Genomic DNA, 18,796 nt, shown 5'->3' on the forward strand with positions numbered 1-18,796 from the left:
GAAATTTACAGGCAAATGACTGGAGCTAGAAAACATCATTTTGAGTGAGGTAACCCAGATACAGAAAAACAATTATCACATGTACTCAATGCTAAGTGGTTTTTAAACATAAAGCAAAGAAAACCATCCTACAAATCACAATGTCAGAGAACCTAGACAACAATGAGGACCGAAGAGAGACATACATGGATCTAATCTATATGGGTAGTAGAAAAAGACAAGATCTCCTGAGTAAATTGGGAGCACGGAGACCATGGGAGAAGGTTGAAGGGGAGGGGAGAGACAGGGAGGAAAGAAGAAAAAAACGTATAGCTCAATAAAATCAATAAAAATAAATTAAAAAAGAAAGGGAACTATTTGATGGGATGATGGAGGAGTAAGCAGTTGGGGTGAATATGAGCAAAGTGCAGTGAGAAAGCTGTATAAAATATCGCAACATTACCCATGTTTATAACAAAACATTAACATGCCTTCAATCCCAACTCAGGCAGGGATCTCTGAGGCAGGCAGATCTCTGAATTCTTGGCCAGTCTGGTCTATAGACCAAGTTACAGCACACAGAGAAACTATCTTGAAAACAACAATAATAATAATGGGTAGAAATACAGTGGTATAACTGAACTATAGCAAAGTTTAGATACTGAGGGATCTAACACATGAGAAAAAAAATTAACCCCTTTGGATGAGTTCTGAGACAAGAGATGTCTGACGTAAGGTAAGGGCAGTCAACAGAGTCCATCCGACCATTTACAAACACTCTCTGCCCTCGCCACACAGCAGCCCTCAAGCTGGCCTCCAGTCGGCTCCACAGCTCATCAGGAAGCTGGAGCACAGGGCAAAGCCATTCGCAGCAGCAGAAACGTCCTCTGAGCATCTACCTTTCAGACAGCGGACTCTTAACCTTTCTCAAGCTGGAAGCAGCTGTGTCCAGGGCACGGCCAGACCTCGGCCCTGTCTCCCTGCAGCTCCTCACAGGCTGCCGCAGAGACGCAGGCTGCAGGAACAGCCTGCTGCCAGCATGCAGCTTGCAGGCAGACTTCACAGAACACAGAGGGCCCAGGACTACTCTTCCTTTTATCACTTCAGGCAGGGCTCCTAAATCTCAGCTGCAGACAGATTTTAACTCCACGGGGAGCCCACACAGGCAACCATCAGCTATCTGGCCCAGCGTTCTCTACTGTAGCAGAGAAAGACTCAACTCAAATCCTTACCTTTTCGCTCTCCGTATCCAGAGCCGAGGTTGCTTCATCCAGAAGCAAAATGCGAGGCTGTCTGACAAGGGCGCGCGCTATGGCGATGCGCTGCTTCTGCCCACCCGACAGCTGAGTCCCTTTGTCTCCTACTCTGGTGCTGTATTTCTGTGAATGAAAACAGAGCTGACGATGAAGTGCAAACACAGTGTGACACAGTAAATAGAAAAATTAGATAAATTTAGATTCAGAGGCTAAAAATAGGTTCACAGAAAGCTAAACAGTTAACCCAGAAAACAGCTCTAATTGGTAGGTTTAATCTCTCCTTTTGAAAACAGAAAATTGGCTCCCAAAATTATATGCCCCGCTTTCTCCGTGAAAGAAATCGGCAATCCCAATTGTCCCTTCTCCCTGCTTCATTGTGTTTGTAACGAAGATAGACAAGAGAAAGGAAATGATTTGAACAGATGCTCACAACACGAGAAATGTTTTGTCACCAGCAGGTGACACCCTCTGCATGACTTTAACTGAGTGAAGAAATCTTTAGAATATTAGCCTTTTGGTGTTTCTACTAAATTACCCCCAGCAGTTAAATGATTTTCATCTGATGAGGAATTCCATTAAGTTGAAAACAGATCCTTCTTTATCTGATTCTAGAGTCTTCCAAAACCCTTCCCTATCAGTCTCAGCAGCAGAGAACTGTCACAGATTATCATGTACAGTGACAAAGACATGGGCTAAGAGACTAATATCAGAGAGCAGGAGAGGGCGTGACAGCACGCAGAACCAGGAAATACACAGCCTTATTTATTTGTAGCCTTTGGCAGGCTAGGATCAGTCTCATGCACAGCTCTGACCCTTGTGAACTTAACTATAAAATTCATGCTCGACACAAGGCTGCCTCTTTGTTTTGTTTGACAACTCCAGTTCTATGGTGGGCAGAACAAGCTCAGCATTTGAGGAGAGCTCTGGCGAGGACGGAATCATGTTTGGAACAGGCTTCACCCCTGAGCTATGGCAGCCCCAGAATCCAGATGCTTTGATGTGTCCTGGCCCGAGTGAGTGCAGAACTACCAGACTATATTGACTCAGTAGCGATCCTTAGGGAGCAGAGAGGATGGAGGACTGAGGATACACACTGTGGCAGGGTAAGGCTAGGACTAACCACTCGGGAGGAGATGCTCAGAGAATGGGATGTAATGACCAGTGGTACATCAGGAGTCCTGAAAGCTGGTCCCTGCTGTGTCTTCTACTCTGTGTCGCTGTCAATGGCTGGGCCTGACATTTTATCCTTTTGTTTTTCCATTCAGAAGAGCTAATATAGGGACTGACAATTCTGCATTTATAGCAGCTTCTAAGGGGGAAGATTCAAGCCTTGACAAGCAGTAAACCTCGTTAGTAACGGGCTCTGTAGGCTTATACTTTGAATATTTCAGTCTCAAGAGTCAATCACCATGGCTGGACTACCTTGCAGAGGGGAAGGGGACAGATCTCCTTCCCTGTCATGTGTGCAGCAGGCCCAGCTATCTGTGGAGGAGCCACATGAAGAGACATAACTCGGGAAGAGTTAGGGCCATTTGCTCTTGCCCATGAGACCTTCTCCTTCCTGGATGGCTTGAAACTATTCCACCTTATTTTATAGAGGGCATTTCCTGTAATAAGTAACTTAACTAGTGATAATTGGAGGAGGTATATTATTTGGGTGAGACCTGGAGCTGTAGAGATGGCTCAGGGGTTAAAAATACTAGCTGTTCTTCCAGTCAATATCCAGCACACACGACAGCTCACAACTGTCGGTAACTCCAGGCCTACACATATCATGTCCTCCTCTAGCCTCTGTGGACACCAAGTTCAATGTGGTGAACAGGTAAACATGCAGGCAAAACACCCATACACAAAAAGTAAAAACAAGAAAACTAAAATACCTAAAAGGGCTTAAGATAGAGCCAGTGTTGCCGTTTATCTAACTTACTCGAAGAAGGGAGAAGTAGTCACAGGGGACAAGAGCCCAGGGAACATTTAAATAATCAACTGCATAAGTGTAGCCTGGGGCCTAGGAAACTCACAATGGTAAGAAATCACACTATACCGCAGGCTTCCCAGTGACTCAGCCCTAGCTATAGAGAGCCATCTTTCTGGCATGGTCCAGTTACCTGCCAGGCCTAACTCCAGAGTGAGGCTTGAAGCCTGTAGAGGAGCTGCGCAGTGATGGACAGGATAGAAATGGAGAATGGGGAGAGACAGAAATGGCTGCTTTTTGGGGGGGGGGGGCAGAATCAGAAGACACAGACATGGCTGCCTAGTCCTTCACTCAGACTTGGAGGACTGGGACTATGCCCCCGGAGGAGTCGTGCCTCCTGCCCCTAAGCCATGGGTCTGGACAGTTCCTGAGTGGGGGTGACGCTTGGTTCCTTCCTCACAAGGACTCTCAGTTCAATCAAGTAAATGTAATGTCTGACAGGCGAAGGAAATTATAGCCCGATCTCTGTATATATTGGAGTAGGTTTTGGCTGCTAAATTTCCTTTAATAATCTTAATTTGGAGAGAGACATACGTCAGGCAGTGACTCGATGAAATGGTGGATGTTGGCCTCCTTGGCCGCCCTCTCAATCTCATCCTGGGACACGACCCGGCTGTTGTCTCCATAGGCGATGTTCTCGGCGATGCTGCAGTCAAATAGGATGGGCTCCTGGGACACAATGCCTAGGTGTGCTCGGAGCCACTGCACGTTCAGTTGCTTTGCTTCTTTGCCATCGAGAAACTGGGAGCACAGATTCACAGACCAACATCACAATCAGTAGGACTCAGATTAAGCAAAACTGCACCGTTATTTTATACTTTAAGACTGTGGGTTGCCAGGAGATGAGAGGAGTTTTGCTTGTATTACTTTGGGTTTTTAAGGCTTGTTCAAAGACATAGAAGTGTGCACATTGGGGAAATACCCCATTTCTCATGATTTAAATTTGGCTTTTGACCCACGCAGTAATAAACAAGAATGGCCCTCCAAACAGGCCAGAAGAAGCCATGTCCCCTGGAAGTGGAGTCACTGGCAGTGTGAGCCACCATGTGGGTGCTTAGAACTGAACCTGGGTTCTGTGCAGGAGCAGTGAGTGCAGTGACTGCTGAGCCATCTCCAGGGGCCTGCAGATTTCTCCTTCCAAGCTTGCTCCCTCAAGGGCCTCCCACCTTGCTCCTTCTTACCTCTTCCAATGTTGACTGATTCAGAGTCCACACTCCCCTAAATCTCCATGTTTCCTCCCAACCATCCTTCTTCCCATTACCTATTTACTGAGAGTACGGAGTGGTAAGACAGGCCATTAAATTGCCACTTCATGTCACCACGCTTCTCCGTCCTCATCTTACCCAAACTCCTCTTGTGGAAGATTACTTTTAGGAGGCAAAGATGTGTTATATGTGTTTATGCTGCATTTGCTTAGTGATGTAAACATGTATTACCTTGCTTCTGCTGCGATTGTTTAATCATGTAAAGACGTGCTGCTGTTTAACCTTGCCTGTCTAAGGCACCTGATTGGTCTAATGAAAAGCTAAATGGCTAATAGGTGGGCAGAAGAGGGATAGGTAGGGCTGGCATGCATAGAGAAGAAGCAGGAGTGTGAAGACAGACCAAGGGGGAAAGACCCAGGGTCAGCCAGTCAGGCAGCCATCAGTCAGCCACACACACGGAAGAAAGAGGAAATGGAGGACATGCAGAATGAAAGAAAGATAAAAAAGCCCTGAGGTAAAATGTAGATGGTAGGAAAACAGGTTAAATTAAGTTAAAAAAGCGAGTGGGACCAGCATAAGATAAGGCCGAACACTCATAACTGCTAAGTCTCCATGTCTTTATTTGGGAGCTGGCGGGCAGCCCAAAGACAAAGCCTGCTACAAACTCCCTCTTGTCCTCACTGACATCTTTCCCTTCTGGAAACACAGTAATTGGCTTTCATCTCCCTGTCACCCCTAGACCTCTTTTCTCTTTTAAAAGCTACTTTAATGTTTGATGTTTGCCTCTGGCAAGGGAGATGGGTGGTAAGCAGGCTGCTTGTGAGGGAAAACGGGGGAGCCCTGTTGATGGAGAAGGTGTCTAGAGCTGACTGTACAGCTTACACACCCAACTTTAGCTAGAGGATGTTTCTTGGTAGGGTTATTATTTAAAGATATGAGAGAAAAATAAAACATGGCTTATAACCAAGAGTTAATAATATCCAGGCATTACATGATGAAACCTAAGATGATCTGAACACAAAAGTGTGCTCACCACTGTCCCGGCCCTGGGGTCGTAGAATCGCTCCAGCAGCTGGACCACTGTGCTCTTCCCGCAGCCGCTGCTGCCCACCAGGGCCAGCGTCTGGCCCTTCTTCACCTCCAGGCTCAGCCCCTGAAGCACTGGGATGTCGGGTCGGGTGGGATAGTTGAACATGACGTCATTAAATTTCACATTTCCTTCTAACCAATTCTAGGATGATAACAGCAGTAGTCAATTTGATTCCAACAATATGAAAACAGAGTATAGCCGGCCGTAGCTCTGTCCGGCTGCCAGGTGAAACAGATCAAAAGGACCCACCTTGCCGTGAGCACTAGGGTGGTCTTCAAGTAGTGTTAAATACTATTAAACACTGTTATCTGTGCTGAGTACTCAGTCTTTACTGTATGCACCCTTTCAGTCCTTACCATGAATGACTTAAAAGAGTCCAAAAATAGGCTATTTGCCTGGCCCTTCTCTATCTGGCTTCCTCTAGCAGAAGACCATCAGCTTAGCAGCCCCTTTGACAACTGCTTGGACTGTCTTCATGCCATTTTGGCTGCATTGTACACATGAATGTCTGAAGAAAGAAGTATTGCAATTACAGCTGCTTGCTGCAAAAGCACAGTTTCAATGGGGGGAGGAGCACTATTTCCAGCAATAACTGCTCCAGACAGCTTGCTGTGGAAGTCACAAGGGTCTCCAGCAAGCATGTTCCACCAGGACAGCAGGGGAGTACTAGTGGTACCAGTACTGGTACTAGTGGCCCAGCAGAAGGTCTGTAATTACTGTCATCAGAGTCTTGATAGATAGGTCTTTGCTTGTGACTTTTGTTCTTTCTCGTCAGCAGAGCGGACTGGGCTGACATCACAGAGCAGAGACCAGAGCAGCAGCAGCAGCGGAGCAATGGCTGCAGTATCACAGAAGAGTTTCTAGAGGATGACATGGTTGGGAAGTGCAGGGAGAGAGGACAGGACCACAGATCAGAAACTCTAGGCTTCCGCTGTTAGAAGAACCAAAGTCCTGCACCATAGGCTCCAGACCTGTAACGCTAACTGCTGCAGGAGCCGAGGGTCTTACTGCTGGAGTCCTGCCCAGCAGCTGCAGTACTTAGCAAGTCCGACATGCTGCTCTGCCCGCTGCTCTTGGTCAGTGAGACTTAACAATAGTTTCAGATTACTGGGACAGTTGGTGATTAAAGCCAGAGCAATAAACACCTAACACGAGCACCTAGTCTCCCTAGTCTCCAGCAATAGGCACCCCAGCTCCCAAAGCTTGGGACCTGCTAGTCCCCTGTGATGTAGGCACTCAAGGGCTTAGGACTCCTAACAGTGGGAGTTCTAGCCTACATGCTCACGGACTCTATCCATGGAGAGCAAAGAGACTCCAGTCAACTGGTTAGACAGATGCAGTGAGATTCTATGGTGGTTAGCCTTCATTTCAAATTGATAGAACTGAATAAGTGGACTCTAAAAGAATCAATGCCTTGGCCAGCAAGATGGTTTAGTGGGTAGGGACCTTATTGCTGAGTATGACAACCTGAGTTTAATCCCCAGGATCCACGAGGTGGAAGGAGAGAACCAGCTCCTAAAGTTGTCCTTTGATCTCTACAGGTACACTGTGGGAGGTGAATATCCACACACCAACACAACTAAATAAAAATGGAATTTAAAACAACTTTTTAAAAAAGAAAATCAATGTATTAATGCCACAAGGCATTGACACCAATCAAATATATAACAAATGCAAAAAGCTTTTCTTCCATAATCTGCCTATAAAGAGGATAGCATTTTTATCTCTCTGTGTACTGGTTTTTATACACATTCGTATTTAATAAAATAAACCCATGGGCTAGAAAATTCTGTATTACAATCAATATATTAAAAAGTACACATTTCATTAAATTTTTCTTCAACCACTTTATCCATGGGGTTAGAGATCACGTAACTGAAAGAACAGACTCACCGGCTTCAGGCCTTCAGTGCCGTAGCTGTCAATCTCAGGAACTTTCTCAATGATCATGATGATATGCGATGCCGCCACTTTGGCTTTGGCGTAGTCAGGAGCAAATGAACTGGCACTTCCTGCCGCCATGGCACCAAAGACAACAGCTGAAAATACCCTGAGACAGAAAGGAAAAGGAACATGTGTGCTGTGGAAGCAACCTGACAGTTCTACACCAGGAGCAGGATGCTGAGTGACCACTGTCCTGGAGAGAGAGGAAATCTACAGAACAAGTATGAAGACACCGCACTGTCCCTTCCAGAGCCAGCCCAGGTGATACCTCTTACCGCCCGCTTAGCCCCACTAACAATCACATGAGTACAACAGAAGATGAAGGACCACAGCTGGGAGCTGACCTCATTCTCCTAATGCTCTGGTTCCCTAAAAAAGAGAGAAGAGATGTTCCCTGCAGCCGTGGCCAACTTATGGTTCTCACTTTACTGTCAGTGGGGACCCTTTAGAAAGAAGTCCACCTGGTTCCCCGAAGGACTCCTTCTTTATTGGAGTGGATTAGAGCACTGTGCCAAGAGCTGTGGCTTTCAGACAAGAATGAAGAGATGCGCTCACACACTCCTCTCCAGGCAGGCCAGACAACACCCACTCCACTCTCCCAGATCTCAGGCCACACCTAAGGCCCTCACCTGTGTCCCTTGCCACATACCAACATCTGGCAGCTGTGGCACACTGCTCACATTCTTTGTAAAAAACATCATCATGAGATTGTTTTGCTTCCTTTTCACGAGTTCGTGATTTCATTCACAAATTGATAAACAACAAAAAACAACTTTCTTTCTGAACACTATTAAATAGAGCAGTGCTGACCTGTCTGACTACACAGCTTCATGTCAGCATCGTTAGTACGCATCAGAACAATGACCGCACAGCTTCATGTCAGCATCGTTAGTACGCATCAGAACAATGACCGCACAGCTTCATGTCGGCATCGTTAGTACGCATCAGAACAATGACCGCACAGCTTCATGTCAGTATCGTTAGTACGCATCAGAACAATGACCGCACAGCTTCATGTCAGCATCGTTAGTACGCATCAGAACAATGATCGCACAGCTTCATGTCAGCATCGTTAGTACGCATCAGAACAATGACCGCACAGCTTCATGTCAGCATCGTTAGTACGCATCAGAACAATGACCGCACAGCTTCATGTCAGCATCGTTAGTACGCATCAGAACAATGACCGCACAGCTTCATGTCAGTATCGTTAGTACGCATCAGAACAATGACCGCACAGCTTCATGTCAGCATCGTTAGTACGCATCAGAACAATGACTAAGGAAGTCATTGTCATATTTTAAATTTTAGGGAGGAATGCAAAGGTACCCAGGGTTGTGATTTGAACACCTGGACCCCAGCTGGAAGCTCCGTTTGGAAGGTTGTATTACTTTTAGGAGTTGGAAACTTGCAGGAGCAGTGGGTTACTGGGGACAGGCCTTAAAGTTTTACATCCTGTCCTAACTTCCGGTCTATTCCCTGTCTCATGACTGCTGAGGTAATATGACCCACTGGCCTTGTCCTCATTCCTGCTACCAGGCCTCTGTCATGATAGATTGTAGCCCCTCAAACTGTGAGCCTGGATAACTCCGTCTCTTTCAGTTGCCTTTGTCAGGATATTTTATCACATTCACCGCGAAGGAACTACTGCACCCAGAGAACAGAGTGCATCACCTCAAGATGCTCTTTATGCATAATTCTCATTCTTAATCAGCATATATTCCAAAACACAACTGACACTTCTAGAGGAGGGGAGTGAAAACAGCAGCAAATTCACTGGGAAGAACGACATCAAATCACTGTAAAACAAAACAGCTTTCAATGAAACACTCTTCCTTGCGTGGCAGTGCAGCTGCTTCCAACAGTCCACAGTTTCAGCTCTCTCTCTCTCTCTCTCTCTCTCTCTCTCTCTCTCTCTCTCTCTCTCTCCCTCTGACCTTTGCAAATACTTCTGTTTGAAAATGAAGTGTGGATTGCAACCCTTTCCATCTGGGTTTGTCCCAAGACTTCCTTCAGTCAACAGAAACGGCAGAAGATAGGGTTTTCAGCTGGAGGTCTGTGACTCTGAGGTCTTGTATGCTCCCCATGCTTGTTCATTCCATCTCTATATTCCCTCCTCCCCCCACCATAGGCAGCTGTGAGATAAAGCATACACAGAGGACATCCTTGACATTTCCCAAGCCAACTATCTAGAGTTTCCTTTAACAAAGAAGTGAGGGTGGATGAGAGCTTTTATGCCCAACTCAGATCAGCACAACTGACTTATGCACAAAACGAATGTTTTTAATTCCATGTCAATGTCACTGAACCAGTGTGGCTGGCTGTTGGAATGGCATCATATTCTCACAAAACCTACGAAACGTGAAAAAAAAAATCTCCTTCTGTATCATGCCAAGCAGCTGCTAAAATGCATCTGCATTTGAAACATTGTTATCATAGCACAGACCAGAAAGGACCTTAGCAATGTCAGGCCTATTGTCAATGTTTATGCCTAGACACTTCCTTAAACTGACCTGCATCTTCTGTTTTAATAGGTACCGTGTTGGATTAAATCTATTGCTAAGCTTACATTATCATCACGTACCGGAACATCAGCCAATAGGCCTTCTGCTTTGTTGGTGACCAGTCACCGCCTTTCTCTATGTGCATTTCAGTATGTCATCAGCAGCGAGCCGGGAAAAGCACAAAGCAGAACACTGGCTCTATAGACATACTAAAAATATACTGCAATAAGACACACGGACAGCTAATTTTCCTCATATATTATTCAAACTCTTTCATTTGGTGGGATTCGGTTTCCTAAGACAGGGTTTCTCTGAACTCACTATGATCCGCCTGCCTCTGCCTCCCAAGTGCTAGGATTAAAGGCATAAGCCACCATGGCCTAGCATGGGATCTTGTTGGGTTTTGTTTTTTTTTGCATAATTCACATAAGTTTATTTCATTATAGATTTAAATTAGAATTCAAAGTAATGGACTTCCTTATGGCATTTTCATATAACCACACATATACATACATGAGTGTGTGTATGTGCTTTGGGCTTATTTGTCCTCCTCCTCTGCTCCTTTCCACATTGCCCCAACTCTTGTAATTAATCTTTTTTATTACTTTATAAATAATACCAATCAAAATGTCCACTTCCTCCCCTCCTCCCATTTCCCTCCCGCTCCCCTACACACCCTTCCCTTCCCCCTCTAGTCCTAAGAGAGGGCAGGGTACTCTGCCCTGTGGGAAGTCCAAGGCCCTCCCCTCTCCATCCAGACTTAGGAAGTTATGCATCCAAATAGACTAGGATCCCAAAAAGCCAGTACATGCAGTAGAAACAGATCCCAGTGCCATTATCATTGGCTTCTCAGTCTGCCTTAATTGTCAGCCACATTCAGAGGGTCCAGTTTGATGGCATGGCATCTTTTTTTTTTTTTTTTTTTTTTTGGTTTTTCGAGACAGGGTTTCTCTGTGGCTTTGGAGCCTGTCCTGGAACTAGCTTTGTAGACCAGGCTGGTCTCGAACTCACAGAGATCCGCCTGCCTCTGCCTCCCGAGTGCTGGGATTAAAGGCATGCGCCACCATTGCCCAGCATGGCATCTTTTTTAAATGGACTCTTTTTACAAGGTTCCTCTGAAAGATCCTACAGACCCCCCCCCCCCTCAGAACCCGCAGCTAGCATGCTCCCGTGAGAACGTCCTGTTTGTTTAAAAGATTTTTAGGATCTGCAGCTAGCCGGCTCTCATGAGAACATCTTGTTTGCTTGAGATCCTCAGGACCCTCTCAGGACCTGCAGCTAGCCGGCTCTCATGAGAACATCCCGTTTGCTTAGGAAAACAGGATACCTGTAGTCAGCACATGTGCCAAACTTAGAATATTAGCAGTTTACAAAAGGAACAGTCGCCCCTATGAAAGACCCCAGCTTAGCTGCTGTAACATCATTTCGCAAGGCTTTGACAAACAAATGTAAGTACAGAGTGAGGTCAGGGCCCTTGGCTGCAAAGCAGGTTATCTGTAAAATAGGACATCTATACAATAGGATATCTGTAAAAAGAAACAGGATATCTGTTGCCATATATCTGTGCTGGGAAGGGAAAAACCACTTATGCCTCTTGCCTCATTCCAACCAACCAATAACCACGCATCTGCTTCTGTAATTTGCTTTTGCCTATAAAAAGACCTTTTCCCAGTCTGCAGGCGTGCAAGTCCTCCGAAGAGACTTCCACCCGCAGGTATCTGTGTATAACCAATAAACCTCATGCTCATTGCAGCCTGTGGTCTCGGACTGTTTCTGGGATTAAGGGGGTCTCTCCTGAGGGAAGGTCCTCTTCGAGGGTCTTTTGAAAGACCCCCGTGGTAGGCAGTCTTTCAGACTGGGGAGACCCTCCCAAGGAACAGCGAGACCACTCTCCGGATGCAAACAGCAAGAGGCTTTTATTGAGTACACAGGTACCTGGGGCGGCTTAGTCTTTCGGGAGACAAGCGCGCCTGCAGACTGGGGGAAGGTCTTTTTATAGGAAAGAGGGCAGCAGAAGCAGATTACAGAAGCAAATGCATTGTTAGTGGTCAGTTGGAATGGGGCAAGGGGCACAGGGGGTTTTTCCTTTTCCCAGCACAGATGTATGGGAACAGACATCCTGTTAATTGATGTCCTGTCCGAATCTATGGATATAAATATCCTGTTTTGCAGCCAGGGACCCTGACCTTACTCTGCACTTACAGTCGTTCGTCAAAAGCTTTGTGAAATGACGTTACAGCAGCCAAGCTGGGATCTTTCATAGGGGGAGTTGTCTCTTCTGTGAATTACTGATATTCTAAGTTGGGCACATGTGCTGACTATAGGCATCCTGTTTCCCTAAGCAAACGGGATGTTCTCATGAGAGCCGGCTAGCTGCAGGTCCTGAGAGGGTCCTGAGGGTCTTAAGCGAACAGGATGTTCTCATGGGAGCAGGCCAGCTGCGGGTTCTGGGAGGGGGGGGTGTCCAGAGGGTCTTTCATTTCCCCCTTTTTCTTTTTTTTTATGGATTTAATCATAAATCCATGTGTTTAAAAACCTCTACGTCATTCTGCTTTAATATCTGATATTGCTGGGAGAGTACCATGGTTTGGATAACTGAAAGCCTGTCTCTTATAAATTGTACCAGGCGATTTAAAATGCAAGGGCCGATTGTAAAGATGAGAAGTAAAATAAGTAGGGGGCCCAGCTATAGTGGAAATTAAGGTTTTTAACCATGGCGACTTATTAAATCATCCTTTAAATTATCCTTGTTGTGATTTAAACAGCTTTTGTCTCTGCTTTAATCTTTCTCTAAGTTTGATCATGAATCTTCTAACCAATCCACTATGGTCAGCATCTAAAAACAACCGAACCAGGCCCCTCCTGTCATGGAGCACCATCTCTGAAATATTTGCTCAGACAATAGCCACATGAAAACTAGTACAACTGATGGGACAAAATAACTCATACTTTACAGAGCAGTATTGGGAGAAGATAGTAAAACATCTCTAGGGTGTGCAGAATAGCTCTTAACAAAATTATCTGAATGAGGCTTGAAAGTAACTACATGGTAGACATTGTGAACCACTGTAGACCCGAGAATAGCACCCAACATTGTGGCAATAATAGTCTATTGACTACAAAGAGCTTAACTCAGCCCTAAGAAACACATGGATGCCTTCTCCTAAGAGGCAAGTTTAGTATTATGGAGACAAATCTCTTTTGCTGTAGACACCGGGAGTGTTGTTCCTCAGCTCCAGAGAATGTGCCGGAGAAGTCAGTTTCGGTCCAGCTGGCACCACATGGCATTTACGAGTTTCCATTGCATCCCGTAGCATCAGCTTTATCCAAATGTACAGGGTTGTGTCCATTGTGAGAACTTTAACAAACAATGAGAGAAAATGCAATACAGGATGACAGATGTTTAAAACAAAACAGAAAGCCCTAAAGCCAGAGGACAGCCAATGGGGACATAAATATCTTTTTGAGACTGACCTTACCCAGGCTTCACATTTGTAAGTACAGCATTAAAAAGTTTTAACATCCCATTGATATCTATTTTATCATATATTAAATTACATCTGTTTACCTTTTGAAAGCCATATCATTTTATAACCCCATAGATTAAAACAAGATTTTCCTGTAGAAAAACAAAACCTGTCAAGAGGTAAGGAGGCTTTAGGTGTGTTTGCTTCTCTCTGCAGTTATCTGCACAAAACGGTCTGATCTGGAAAAGTCTCAAACTGTACTAAATAATTCCTGTCAATAGGTCCCAGACACACAAAGGAGGAACAGAACAGAATTGTCTTTTGCTTCTGCTGTCTGATATTATGCTTTAAAAGACATTAAAAATGAGCAGAGCCCTGTGGGTTTCTGACTTTAGGAAAGAAGAGCCTTGAAGGTGATGTAAGCCCATCTTACAGCAGATGTGCCTGCCCTGTGCAAGCCTTGAGCTCAGGATTCCATCATCAAGGTCAACCATTGTCAGCAGATACATGAGCAGCAGCTAACTAGCCAGGCAACAGAGCTAGTGGCAACGATGCCGGGGTGTTTTGAACCCAGAACAGGACAGGAGGGAGGGAGGTCTGTCCAGTCATTTTTGCTGGTCTCCAGGGCCAATTATATCAATTTGTTTTTTTAGAATCTTACTTATCCTATTTATCTGACCTGAGCTTTGGGGTTGGTAAGCTTAAGTTCCAATTGATTCCCAATGTCCTGGCCACACCCTAACTTACCTGGGCAACAAAGGCAGGCCTATTATGGGACATGATTATCTTGGCCATCCCAAACCTTAGGATGATTTTTTTTTCTGATCTTCTTAGCCATTACATTGGGTGTCTCAATCTTGGTCAATGTATGATGGCTATCTTCTTTGGCAAATGCGTGGCCTCCTGGAGGCTCAAAATTTCCGCAGATGTCAACAGTCCTTTTTGTCTGTATATTGCTTTATATATATATATATAGGTGAGGGCAAAAGCATACCTGCTGTTAGTATAGACGTTCCTTCTGCCATCTGTAGAGCTTGTATCAAAGCCACAAGTTCAGCGTTCTGGTCGGGCCGCCATCCCTGAGGGGAGGCTACTGGCCCAGATCATTTGCTTCCTGTCCACCAATGTTGCCCCCGCCTTCCGCTTACCTTCGGTCTTCTGTACCTGCTTAGCTCGGACCGCCAGCCTTGTACCCCTGGCAAGCTTCACCCTCATTTTCGGCTCTGCCTGGCACAGCTTAGCCTGCCATTTTGCCATTCGCCTGTCCTTTAGGCAGATGCTGGTAGGATCCATAGTCCATCGACGTCAGCCCAGCACAGGAGCAGTAGTCTGGCACAGGAGGGCACCTGTGGTAGCATGGTGACTGCTGTATCGCAGTCTGACATGGGTGAGGGGAGCAAGACTGTAGAGTGAGCAGTCAGGGCTCATGCAGGCTTTAGAGCAAGCACAGCACCAAGGCAGTTGCTAGGAGGTGAGGATTTCTTCAGCAGTGAAGGCAGGAGAGGTGGTCGTCCTGGTGAGGAGGGCGTGGTAGAGACAGAGGCAGACAAGCAGCCTGTGTCTCCTGCAGAACTGAAAACAGCAGCGAAAGCAAAAGTCCCTCGTTTGGTCAACAAAAGGCTTTGGTCATACATTCAGAAGTGACCAGGGAGGAACGAGTCATTTATTTGTCTTTTTCCCAAATTTATAGTTCGTAAGGTGTCCAGTTTGTATTCTTTACTCAGTTCCAGTGTCCCTCTTTATCTGTCTTTGATCTTCTGTTGCTGTCCCTCTTTATCTGTCTTTGATCTTCTGTTGCCCAGGCTCCTAATCTGTCTGAGTCCTATCTTTCTTTTGCTTCCCGCCTCTCTCTCTCTCTCTCTCTCTCTCTCTCTCTCTCTCTCTTGTGGCTACTGCTGTCTGCTGACCTTCAGAGGTTGGGTAAAATGCCTGTAAACTTTCATTAATCATTTAAGGAACACAGATTTTAACTGGCCCCTGGAGAACCTCTCTTATCTCAGCCGAATTAGTGGGGTGCCTTGCAGCCCCCGCCTGAGATTTGCCATGAGCCCAGCATTTTGACTGTCAGTTTCTCCCTTTAGAAGAATGAAGATAGATCCATATTTTTCTCTATGCACAAAACTGAAATCCAAACAAATTAAAGACCTTAACATAAAACCAACAATATTGAACCTTTTATAGAAGGAAAAAAGTTTAAAATTTATTTTAGCAAAGGATATAATCAACAGAACGTAATATCAACCTGTAGAATGGGGAGGTATCATGAGACATATAAGGAACTTAGGAACTTAATCCTCATAAAAACAAATATTTTAGTACAATTACGTCACAGACCAAAACTGTAAATTCTCAACAAATGAACTTGAAGTGACTGAAAGATATTTAAAATTTGTTTAAATATAACATCCTTAATCATCAGGGAAATGCAAATTAAACAATTTTGAGATTTTATCTTATTCTTGTAAAACTGACCAAGATTAAAAATATCATTTGACAATTTATGCTTACAGCTACTTTGAACATTAGCATGGTGGACTTTCAAAATTAGATAACATATTACCTTAAAAACTTAGCGACATCCTTTATATTATCATTGACAGAATCTGAAAACAACTCAAAATGCACCTTTTTTATATTAATAATAAATGAGAATCTTCGCCATGTTTTTTTTTTTTTAAATAGCCATAAACATTATAAAGAGTCAAAAGGACCATTTTAACTCAACCTCATCATTTAGTAACACCCCCTTTGCCATTGTAGTGGGGTGAGGGGCTTTAGCAGATCTTTGTCTTGTGGGGCAACTCAGGGCCCCCACCTTATCACAAGCATTGTGAGCAGACAAGTGTTAAATTCAGATCTAAACATGGGCTGGCTTAGAAGCTCAGCTGGGCTGTTCATATGGCCCCGGCCCTGTGCCAGGCCTTCTACAGCAATAGTTCTTGAAGACAGTGTAGTCCTGCATCCATCTAAACAGAACTGGGAATTTACTTTTCTTCTAGACACACTGCATAGTAGTTTTTTTTTTTTTATAAGCATATTATTTTAAAGTGACTTAATTTAATTTTCCCAATTTTTAAACCAGAGGCTTTTACCTGGATGCAGCACATGATGACTGGTATAGAGCATCCCCAGAAGACAGATGTTATTAGGGCTGGCAGGCCCTTTTAATGTCAGCTTATTCCATTAGCTACTACTCCTGAATCCACACTTATCATTTATCAACAGCCACAGGGAAATTTACTTGCAATCTCTTGCCCTACTGCCAAAATGGAAAGGTCCAGGTTCTTTAGGGGACCTTTGCTTTTTAATAGGGTATCCGACCCCAGAGAAATAGCCTACTGCAGGTTCCCAGGCTTAGTTCTGTGACCCTGGCGCTAGCACCAGCTATTTCCCCTGCGCAAGGGCCACAGATCTTTAGTACAAGGTTTTACATGGCATTTGCAGATGGGGGCTGCCATTCAGTCTCTAGCACCTTATTTTCTAAGGAAAACAAGCCTTCTCCACAGGGAACCCCACTGGGGATCCTCCCAGGACCTGGCTTCAGCCTCAGCTCTGTCCACAGTGAGCTCCTAGTTGTATAGCACAAGCTTCCCATATCCCATCTCTATACTCACAGCAATCTAGCAGCTTTTCTCTGAATGGGATTCCAGAGGCCCCAGGAGGCATTCCCTCCAGGGAACTTGTGAGGTCAGGATTGGTCCACTCAGTTCCTCTTAGCCCTCACACTGCCAGTAGCAGCTGGGAAGGCCTTTGCATTGGCTGTAGGGGGAGGGAACACCTTGGACTGTCTAAGGCAGCCCTCCTCCCCCAGTCCTCCCGTGCGGTGCTGGTGGACTTCAGGTCAGCAAGGGAGGACGTCATTTTCAGCACAGGGATTTCAGGGCTGCCCCCTTCTCTGACTCGGGCCAGGGTTGCTGCCATGCCCCGCCCTGCGTCCTGCTGAGAGGTTTGCTCAGAGCTGGAGCCAGTTGCCCCGCCTAGGCCTGGCTCCAGGCCGTGCCTCAGGAGATCACAGTCCTGTTCCCTCCCCCCTCGCGACAGCAAGCAGGGCAGTTCAGCAGCAGAGCCTAGAGAAGTAAAGGAAGGGCAGACTGTCTGCATTTCTTTTGGATTTTCATAGAGTTAGGGTCAAAGAGATGGTTATTTACTGCCCCATGGTACCAGATTTAGACTCGAGTACAAACAGATATACAAAACAAAGAACATATTAAGCACAAAAATACACAGACAATACAGATGCGCTGGCGCGGTTTCGGCATAATGCCGAAAGCAAAATTTCAGACGGAGACTCTGAGGATCCGGATTCCTCGTCTCCCAGAAGAATCACGTACCCTTCGGACTGTGGGGGCGCCCCAAACAATCCTATTCGGTAAGGATTCACAGAGTTACCGATGGGCCAGGCACCACATCCAGCCCCAGATGCCCCTGAGACGTCTCCCAGGGCTGCGGTCGGGAGTGCGAGCCCGTCGGCTCCTCCGCGTCCGCCCTGATACAGACCTAGTCAGCCAACTAGTACAGAGTCAGTCGCAAGCGCAAACACAGAACACCGAAACACGGATACACTGAAACACTGATATTCAGGGGAAACAATCGCTGGCCAGCTTACCTCCCGGTGGTGGGTCGGTGATCCCTGGACAGGAGTCTCCAGATCTCGGTGGAACCTCCAAATGAAAGACCCCCGTGGTAGGCAGTCTTTCAGACTGGGGAGACCCTCCCAAGGAACAGCGAGACCACTCTCCGGATGCAAACAGCAAGAGGCTTTTATTGAGTACACAGGTACCTGGGGCGGCTTAGTCTTTCGGGAGACAAGCGCGCCTGCAGACTGGGGGAAGGTCTTTTTATAGGAAAGAGGGCAGCAGAAGCAGATTACAGAAGCAAATGCATTGTTAGTGGTCAGTTGGAATGGGGCAAGGGGCACAGGGGGTTTTTCCTTTTCCCAGCACAGATGTATGGGAACAGACATCCTGTTAATTGATGTCCTGTCCGAATCTATGGATATAAATATCCTGTTTTGCAGCCAGGGACCCTGACCTTACTCTGCACTTACAGTCGTTCGTCAAAAGCTTTGTGAAATGACGTTACAGCAGCCAAGCTGGGATCTTTCATAGGGGGAGTTGTCTCTTCTGTGAATTACTGATATTCTAAGTTGGGCACATGTGCTGACTATAGGCATCCTGTTTCCCTAAGCAAACGGGATGTTCTCATGAGAGCCGGCTAGCTGCAGGTCCTGAGAGGGTCCTGAGGGTCTTAAGCGAACAGGATGTTCTCATGGGAGCAGGCCAGCTGCGGGTTCTGGGAGGGGGGGGTGTCCAGAGGGTCTTTCACTTTCACCTCTGGCCTTTACTAATTAGAAGTATTTTACAAATGTGCTGTTCC

Source organism: Microtus oregoni, unplaced genomic scaffold, assembly GCF_018167655.1.
Source record: "Microtus oregoni isolate MIOR12 unplaced genomic scaffold, Mior012 000044F_ref0000062, whole genome shotgun sequence".
In the NCBI taxonomy this organism is placed as follows: Eukaryota; Metazoa; Chordata; class Mammalia; order Rodentia; family Cricetidae; genus Microtus; species Microtus oregoni.